The sequence below is a fragment of the Gavialis gangeticus genome, unplaced genomic scaffold (assembly GCF_001723915.1).
Source record: "Gavialis gangeticus isolate Ggan-Ray unplaced genomic scaffold, GavGan_comp1, whole genome shotgun sequence".
Classification (NCBI taxonomy): Eukaryota; Metazoa; Chordata; order Crocodylia; family Gavialidae; genus Gavialis; species Gavialis gangeticus.
In genome coordinates this window covers 37,834,738-37,845,132 of record NW_017728998.1, presented here as the reverse complement: position 1 = coordinate 37,845,132, position 10,395 = coordinate 37,834,738, and positions in this window count along the sequence as shown.

The following is a 10,395-nucleotide window of genomic DNA, read 5'->3' as shown; positions in this document are numbered from 1 at the left end:
CATGAGCTGAGGCAAAAAGCCCCAGCTCAAATTTGTATTGCTTCTATTTGAGCTGTTGCAAGTACACGTGCTTGCATGTGTGGACATGCCCAGTAAGGGTAAAGTTACACATTACACTTAGACCAAACTAAAGACACTGAAAACAAAAGATTCCACATGTTAAAGCTCATTAACTCATGCTGAGTTCCCTCTGAGGATTTCAAAGTCACACAACTTCAAGTGAGGGTTAACTGGGTTGTGCTACCTAGCTTGCATTAGGGTAACTTTAGTCTGCTTCACAGGGATAAAGTGAACATTTTGCAGTCCTCCAGCATCCCAGGATAAACTGCTCCCAGCAACACCCTCAGTAAGGATAGAGCCCAAGGGCGCATCCAGATGAGTGCAGATATGCCAGTTGTGGTGTCTCAAAAAAGTTGGAGATGCTGGGAACAAAAAAATGTTCCCCATGCTGCATATTTGCAGCATGGGCTCTAAATTTGATACCTGTAAATCCAGGTATAAAAAACCCCCAAGAAAACAAAAAAACCGTGGGGAAAAAAAGCAGGGCAAGACACACCCCTATAACATGCCCTGAGGCAACTGGAGGCTGAGTCCTCCACAGAGATGCAGTGGCATCCGGCCAGAGTGTCTCTATGGCTTCCTTGTGCCCCTGCTGCCCCAGCAAGCTGCCTCAGCATGGTGGGGCAAATTCAAGTAGGGCAAGCCTGCAGCATGACTTGGACCCAGGCGCCATCTCAGGTAAGTAGGGTAGTGGGGGTGGAGAGAACTGGGTGGGGGGTGGCTGTGGGGGAGACAGGAGGACTCAGGAGGGGTGGGTCCCCTGATACCTGCCCCCCCGATCTGAGGGTCCACTGCTGGCAGAGCCCTCCTGTGGTGCAGTACGGCCTCAGCTGCCTCAGACCTAGCACTGCCTGCGCTGCATGTTGTGGGCCCAGCCTGGCTCAGAGCCATGCACCTTTGGGCAGCACCAGGCCACTCTGGCTGTCACCCAGGGTCCCAGAACCACATGCAGGGGCCGTGCATTGGGCCAGGATGGGTCCTGCCTACAAGTACCCCACGGACTGTTGGGCCAGGCCTGCTCCATGGAGGCAGCACCAGGCCCAGCCTGATGTGTGGTGCTAGGACCCCAGGTGACAGCCAGTGGCCCAGTGTTGCCTGAAGATGCAGCCTGAAAGCCAGGCCTGCAACATGCAGCACAGTTGGTGCTGAGTCTGAGGCAGCCAGGGCCATGCCACACTGCAGGAGGACTCTGCCGGCAGTGGACCCTGAGCTCCCAATGGCTGCTGATGCTGCCGAGTGGGGGAGGGGCTGTGCATCCTGTGGGGGGCAGGCAGGCAGGGGACCCACCCCTCCTAAGCAGTTCTTTGCCATCCCCACACAGCCCCCACCACAGTCCCCTCCACCCCCACATACCTTCTTACCTGGGATGGTGCCTGGGTCCAGATCACACTGCAGGTGTGTCTGTGTGAAAGAGAGAGAGATGCGGGTCAGGGTGGAGGAGCACTCTGGGTAGGAGAGGCCACCAGAGCTGGGCTTAGAACCCCCTCTGTCCCTCTAGAGCAACATGTACGGGGGGAAGCCAGCTTGGAAGGGAAGGGTCTTGACTAGCCCATTCCCTGAGCCCCAGTCAAGGGCTTCCCAGGAATGGCATGAGGATCACTGGGGCCTGGGCACAGCTGCAGGGAGCAGAACAGGAAAGGCTGGCTTATGGGTGACTGGTGCTTCTTGAACCAGCGAGCCAATTGTGCTGATGGGGGGGTGGGGTCCCTCCGTGGCTGATCTCACTCACCAAAAAGCAGCTGCACTACTTTCAGAAGTCCTGCAGCCACTTGCGGAAGTGGTGCAGCTGCTTTTGCTGGTGGCCCCACTCCTTGGCTGGCGCTCTCAGGCAGGGCACTGGCACTCCTGCTTGCCCCCCTGTCTGTCACCTAACCAGGCAGTGTGGCCTGACAGGGGGTGCACCAGCCCTCTCAGGGGGTGCACGTGCATCCTCTATGTGTTACCACTTGGCTGGCTGCTCAGAGCCACAGACCAGGTGGTGAGACAGCTGTATCTGGACCCATGTCCTGGTGCTGGGGTGGAGCTGCTGCTGAGAGGAAGCTAGCAGGGCAGGCAGGGGTTGTGAGTTGTGAGTGAGTGGACTGGGTGGGGGGATGAGAGTAAGGGGCAAGGGCAGGAAAGTGGCATATCAATGTTGCTCAGCATTCCACATCCTGGCGAGCAAAGCAGGCAGGGGCAGCTCTGATGTTTCTATGTTAAAAAAGAAAACAAAACAAAAGCAAATACCAAAGTGTGTATATATATTTAGAAATTTTATGATAATGATAGAGGTACTGGTAGATTTCCAAATTGCTTTAAAATTGTAAACATATCAGTAAAACATTGCCCAACTGATCTCTCTATATATAGTATTTGGGGTATTTTAATGAGAGAATTAGGGTTTCTTATGAGAATTTGCAATTTTTAAACAGGGAACACCAGGATCTCTGCTGGTGAAATGAATGGTGAGATGTGGGCAGAGAAGCCTGCCTAGGGCCAGCACCAGAGACCCAACTGGAGGGCAGACTAGGTGGCTGACCTAGCCATTTGAGGCCAGGAGAACACACTTTTACAGTTCAAAATGGGCCACTACAACAAGCACATCTTCTGGGTGATAGCTGTCCAGATGGCAGGATGGAGGCAAGTCAGAGCTGTACAAGCAAGAAATAGTATTAACTCTTAATGAGTGACTGCTTCACAGCCTGTTCTAACTTTAACTTTGCTTAATATCAGATTTAGTATGATCTAAAGATGTTGCATGCTACCCTTGGGCTATAGTAAAGGTTCTTAATATTGGAGTGTCTGCACATTAAAGCATGAAAACTAGCATTCTTTAGGCCTCTTAGTTATACCACTTTGGGTGAGGTTTATCTTTGAACTGTTACTCAGCTTGTGTTACAGTAATGTGCAACTCTTCTGAAGAGATAAAATGACCAATCTCTAGCATTCTGGGATGTACCATCCCCTGCCCTCATGTCCTGTTCTGTCTAGATAAACTTTTCAACCCTGAACTCTACTGCCCAGTAGGTAGTACTGGCACCAAGTCAACTGTCCCTACCACCCTAGGGGATGCAACCCTATGCAAGCTGCCAGCGACTATTCACCTACATTTGTCAACCACAGGCTGCCACCTATCATGGGGCACCAGTTGGGTCCTGCTAACCAGTTCTCCAAGCCCATCCAACCCAATCCTAATTCATTGACACATGAGATTTTCTCATTGTTATTTATTTTCCTTTTTTATTTCTTTCCTTTTATTTTGTGGGGTTTACTTCATTCATTTTGCTTCAGTGACTGACTTTCTTCATTTCTCTATAGCCCCTAACCCAGGGATGGGCAGACCATGGGCCAGATCCAGCTACCAAAGGTATTTTATCTGGCCCATGGCAGGTCCCTCAGCCCCTTGCAACCCAGGCTTGGGGGGAAGCCCAGGCCATGGTGCATGTGGGTGGTCCCAATGTCTCCAGGCCTGCAGCAGGGCTGAGGTGCTGTGGTGGCTGGGCTCCACTTCTCAGGAGCCCTGGCAGCAGTGGCTCCTTCTGGCTGCCACTGCCAGTGTTGCCACTGGCCCCTGTCTTGCTGCCCAGGCACTGCAGTCCATCCATTCCTCACCCACTGCTTTGGGGTGCTGAATAGAGGGGCAGGCAGGGTCTTCATGAAGACTAGCCAGAGACCCATATGGGCAGGGCACACTCAGTTGGGCAGATGGAATGGGGCTGTGGGTGAGCAGGGAGCAGTGTCCGGGATTGGGATGGGTGGGCAGGGCTGGGGTTGTGACTGGGCTTGTGGGGCGGTGATAGCATGGGGCTGGGGCCCAGGGCAGACAGACTGTCTCTTAAAAGGTCCCACTTCATTCATTTGATTCCTTTGGCCTTCTGGGCCTTTCTTATAAATAAATGTGCTCCATCTTCCCCTATTGGGCCATGTCTTAGTTACTCAATATAATGGCCCCATAAGACCAGCTGAAATGCAGTCTGGCCTGGGACTCGTATGCACTGCAAAGTGCATCTTGAATTATTTCCTTTTACATGAAAATTGATTGGGTTTTTTTCTTCCCCACCTCCCAGTAAAAAAAATGAGTTCTGCTGGTGCAAATTTCTCTGAAGCTTAAAAGCTACACATCTGAGAAACCGTTGAAGATTAAATATTTGAAATTTTACCACGCTCCCTTTTCTTCACCCCCAAAAGAACCTATCAGAGTTTGACTGGGTCTGTAACTTTATACAAAGAATTTTATGAATTGAGCTTTTCTATGGAACCATTTGCAGAAGTAATTGATACTTTTGAAGTGATGGCACTCAATTAATCTTTTATCTGATAGATGAATCCTGCTGAATGATTGTTCATGCTCTCCCCATGAAATTAAGAAAAAAAATAACTCTGCCCCTTTGCTAAATATATTACTCTGATGGAAGTTACAAGCTCTTCAAGTTCCAAACCAGGCTTCTTATGGTCAAGGTGGTCTCTTGTCTCAGTTTCCTTAATGAAGATAAAAAAATGTGTGCCTGGGAAGTTGGAGTCCAAAGAAGCTGAAGAGGAAATGTCTAGGCCTTCTCTTCTGGAAGGGCTAGACATTTTTAAATCTGCAGGTCCAGATGCCCTCCACCCAAGGGTGTTGAGGGAGCTGGCAGGGGTCATCGCGGAGCCCTTAGCTTGGCTGTGTGAGCATTCGTGGTCATCTGGCCAGGTGCCGGGGGATTGGAAACTGGCTAATGTGGTCCCAATTTTCAAGAAAAGTAGGAGGGAAGACCCAGGTAACTATAGGCCTGTAAGCCTCACTTCAGTGCTCAGGAAGTTCTTGAAGAGAATCATCAAGTAGCACATCTGTGGGGGGCCAGCAGGGGAGATCATGCTCAGGGGCAATCAGCCTGGGTTCATCAAAGGCAGGTCCTGCCTGACCAACCTGGTTGCCTTTTATGACCAGGTGACTAAATCCTTGGATGATGGTGTCGCCATGGACGTAGTCTTTCTAGACTTTAAGAAGGCCTTTGACACTGTCTCTCATCCCAATCTCATCAATAAATTAAGCGACTGGCCTTGATGCCTACACAGTCAGATGGGTAAAAAATTGGCTGACAGGGCACACCCAGAGAGTAGTGGTGGATGGGTTATACTCAACCTGGCGAGATGTGAGCAGTGGGGTACCCCAGGGCCTGGTCCTCGGGCCCGCACTGTTTAACATCTTCATCAGCAACTTGGACAAGGGGGTGGAAAGCACACTTTCCAAGTTTGCTGATGACACTAAGATGTGGGGTGAGGTGGACACACTTGAAGGGAGAGACAGGCTGCAAATAGATTTAGACAGACTACAAAAGTGGGCAGATAAGAATAGGATGGGGTTCAATGTAGACAAATGCAGGGTGCTGCACCTTGGGAGAAGGAATCCACAGCATACATACGTATAGGCTGGGGAGTTCCTCTCTTGAAAGCACAAAGGCGGAAAGGGATCTTGGAGTCAATAATGACTCCAAGATGAACATGAGCTGCCAATGCCAGACCGCAGTCAGCAAGGCCAGCCATACCTTGTCATGCATCCAATGATGCATCTCAAGCCAGTCCAGAGAGGTGATACCCCCTCCTCTGTGTGACTTTGGTCAGGCTGCAGTTGGAGTACCGCATCCAGTACTGGGCGCCGCACTTCAAGAGGGATGTGGCCAGCCTGGAGAGGGTTCAGGGGAGGGTTACCCACTTGGTGAGAGGGCAGCAGAACAGGCCCTATGAGGAGAGACTGAGGGACCTGAACCTGTTCAGACTCAGCAAAAGGAGGCTGAGGGGGAACCTGGTGGCTGCCTACAAACTCATCAGGGGAGATCAACAGCAAATAGGTAGAGTCCTTTTCTCTCCAGCACCACCTGGGGTGATGAGGAACAATGGTAATAAGCTGATGGAGAATAGGTTTAGGTTAGAGATCAGAAGGCAATTTTTTACCGTTAGGGTGGCCAAAATCTGGAACCAACTTCCCAGGGAAGTGGTCCTCGCTCCTACTTTGAGCAAATTCAAGAGGGGGTTGGATGGTCACCTCTCTGGGGTCTTGTGAACCCAGCATTCATTCCTGCCTGTGGCAGGGAGTTAGGGCTAGATGATCTGTTCAGGTCCCTCCTGACCCTAGCTACTATGAAACTATGAAAGAGGCAGGACAGCAGTACCTAATTTTCACAAAATTTGTGAAAAGAGGGAAATTTTCCAGGAAAATTGCTTCCCCCAGGAGAAGGCTTTTCTACTCTCCCTGTGGGATTGCTACAAGATATAGACTTTCGTTTGCTTATTTTGCTTTGAAAATCTTGTTTGAGTGGCCTAAAGAACAGTGGCTTTTATGAAGGAAATGTACTTTTGTGTTAGACTGCTAAAACAAACAAACATGTCTCTTTCTTGAGACAAGCTTTTTTTCCTCCTGCTTCAAGTGTTTTTTTTTCCTGCTTCAAGTCTCCTGTTTGTGGGGGAGGACTTTGCATCTGGGCTTCAGTGTAGATTTTTCTTCTTTTTAGGATTAGGGACCCTTTGGGCCAAGGCAATGTATTATGTCATGTAACAAATTGGTGACTTTTTTTAAATGATACTACAGTTCTATGCCCTTTAGAAATAATAAAAATAGTGGTGTTATACATTTCATTACTTCAGTTATATGTTGCAAATTTCTTTGGCATTCAAAGGGGCAAGCCACACAATTAACTCCAAAATTCTCTTGGTAGCATTCTCTGTTCAAATGTTCTACTATATTTTGTCATTGCTTCCATAGATTTGCATGCTCTTAAAATATTTCCCTTTATGTATCATTCTCTCCATTATTTCTCCCTGGTCCCATAACGAGCTCAAAGCTTTCGTTCTATTGTACTCATTCTCACTACGTCACCATACTGGGCTACTATAACAGTAGTGGTCTGCATCTGACATTTTCAGATTACACTCTCTAAATGTATATCCTTCCTTTTCAAGATAGTTACTTGGCAGAGACTACAAAGAACTCACCAGGTGTTCTAGGTTCAGTGTGGAAAATGGCTTCACATGGCTGTTGCAGATTCCCATGATCTTGAAATAGTTCAGTGAATGAATGGGAAACAGAATCTTTCATGGATTATGTTGCTTTCATAGCTTCTATTGCCACTCCACCTTTGATAAGTAGTAACCTGATATCATTTACTGTGTTCATTTTGGAGCTGCTTGCCTTTCTAGTCATACCATTATGCTCCTCTACCAGCTTCTGTCAATGTGCAGGTTCACCCAGTGTTTCAGATTCATGATGGCTATGGTTATAGCACATACACTGTCACCCAATTAGATCTCTGTAAATACTCTGTTCTAAAATGGCATTCTGTAAGATATCCCATCGTGTCTGGTTTATGTGCAAATCTCAAGCTACACTTTTGCAAATGGTTCCAATTTCTGTGCGCGTGATCAAAGGGTAGTAGCACAACAGGATCACTTACTAAAGAGATGTGTCTGGATCAAAGGTTAACATTTTCTGCATGGAATATTCATTTCTAGCATTAGTTAAGCACAATATAGAGTTTTCTGGGAAGCAGTGGTTAGGGACACACTTTACTCCAAGAAATTAAGGGATATGATACCAAACAAAGAATTCTAGCACGTAATTTTCAGCAAGACCAAGGAGATATTAAGTAGGAAACTAAACTGAATAGAATGACAGCTGATTTAAAAAAAAGATTATATGAAAAGAGGATAATTTAATAAATATAATTTGTATAATTTTGACTATTAAATAATGAATGATGTGGACTGTCCTACCCAAGATTGCACACCTAATAAAGCAAGGGCTCCTACAGACCTCTGCCTCACTGAACACATTTTCATGTATACTGAATGAAGCAGAGCCCCCTTTACTTTCAGAGTAGATGCCAGTCCTACATAAATCCCAAGTATCTGAGCTTTTGGAAGTGGGCTGTGAATTGATCCAAACTTGGGCCAGGAAGGAAGGTGACTGGAATGTTGGTCACTGACTGTAGCAAAAGGGCTTCCATAAAAGGGCTACGTGAATCCTTGTAAAGACCAAATCTGCAATGTTTCCTTAGCACTTTCTCAATGCAACCTTCCATGCCAGTTTATATGGGAATTTTATAAAGTTGGTACTACAATGAAAATCTTTTTTCATTTGGCTGGGTTATGAGGCTTTAAAAGAACAAGCCTGCAAACGTGCAGTAGTTTTTAAAATAAGTTGGTTTAGAAAATTCATTTAGTAACTTCTATCTTTTGCTGCTGCTTTCTTTTCTTTTAAACATTGACATTAATCTTCCTGTGCACATTCATAATTTGGAATGGACTCATTTTCAAACTACAGTACTTCCAATTTTAAATATTCTGTTTCCTTTCAGTTTTTCCAAGCAAGTCAAAAATAAGTAACACTGTAAAACATCTAAAAGTACTCTGGAAGTTCCCTGCTGCTTCAAGTGTTGTGTTATGTTATCTTTGGAATAATTTTAAGGTCCCAGTGGTGTAGTATAACAAGTTATTATGTCATGGAGCTTATTAGTATGCCTATGGGAAACATTAATTCACACTGACATCATACCACATTTTAGTTATTTTATTTTTTAAGAAGCTATATGAAAGTAAAAGGTGATCAGATTATTTTCCAAATATAATGCTGGGTAAGCTGAATAGCTTGGATGATGTGCATCACTATAGCAGCAACATCCTGTGTCTCATTGCAGGGAAATAGGAAGAAAAAGGATTTGGGGGCTTGCAGGAATTCATAGTAGTTTGAAAGGTCTTTATTTTACTGGGATAGAGATGTTATTTTAAAGGACTTTTTACTCTGTAATTAGCACAGCAGGTTTAAATTGCTTGGGTTCTGGTCATTATTACTTCTGTAATCCCCAAAGTTTATGATATTATTCAGGATCTAAAAATGACAAACTAGTTTTAAATTAGGATTTAATGTGAGATGCAGTCTCTCTTGAGCTGAAAAAATATGTTTCTGTTGCATAGAGAACTGAGAAAATGACCAGAGACCACAAAGGCCCTGAAGTATTACCAGTTGAAACTGCATAAAGAATTGCCCTTGTTCTGTCTGTATACAATTTGAGTTCTTCACTTAAAAATCTCTTCAGTTCAGTTCAATTCTACTGAAATGAATTAACAGCTAAATTTGTCTTTCATATAATAGCTAAATTATGAGGAGACTGCTTAGGTTTTTAATATTTGTAGGCCTTGGCTCAAGCTATCTGCTCCAGCTGAGCCAGGAGGTATGTTTTAGTACTCTTTGGCTTCTGGCCTGGGCCGCTGCAGGAATGTAGCTGCATTTCCAAAATCAAAAGTGAATGTTTATTCACTTGCTTATCGGTTTAATCTACGCAGTTTAGACTAACCTGCAAAGATTGAATCGATTCAGCCTTGGGCTTTTTGACTGTCTGTACTTAGCCCTGGAGATGTCAGGCACTATGAGTTACCAAGCAGCCAAGTATCATACCTAACAGTGGAAGAAATATTTATATCGAAGATGGTAATTAATGTTGAATGTATGGCATATCAACCATGAAGGGTGGCACACATTCAGCATTGAAAGATTGGTTATGGTTGATACGCAACAACACCCAAAGGTTCATTAAAGCCTCTGAAGTGGCTTGATTTGTGGAAATATGGAAATACTTGTATTCTATTATACTAGATCTGAAAAATATTAATACATAAAATGATGAAAAAACTTACAAGTCAGTATGGAAGAAGGCTTAATACCAATCAATACTGTTCAAATAGCATACATTGTATTACTGTCTGTATGCCTGCCTTTATGTTAAAGCAAAACAAAATGAAACAAAAAATATTTGGCTGGTTTACCTGGGATTTTAAAGGTAAACATATAAATATGTTGTTGTGGTGGTTGTTGTTATTATGTATGAACTATCATTTCATTATTTTTTTCCTCTTGTGAACAAAAATCCAGGGAAAAAAAGGAACTAGATGAATGACAGAGCTATATATTTCCTAAAATGATACAACCAGAATACCACATTTCTGATTTGTATCCATCATTTTCTGATATATATTAAAAGCTCAGGGAAACAATGCATTATAAATGGTCAATGTCAGATAGTAAACATAGCACGCTAAATCTGTACATACAGGTCATAATCTTCATTTTTCTTTGGGATGTGTCCATATGTAGCATAGAAATAAAGATCAAAACCCATAAAATACATCATTTATATGCCACTCCCCACTGTAGAACAGCATGGAGAGATGGAGATCATTAATGAAAAGCACAGCTAAAAGAATATTACCATGAGTTTGTTTCCAGGCATCGTGTGGCAGAAAGCACTGCCCTCTGGGAATTAAATAATAATAAAAATCTTTAAAAAAAAAAAAAAAAAAAAAAAAAAAAAAAAAAAAAAAAAAAAAAAA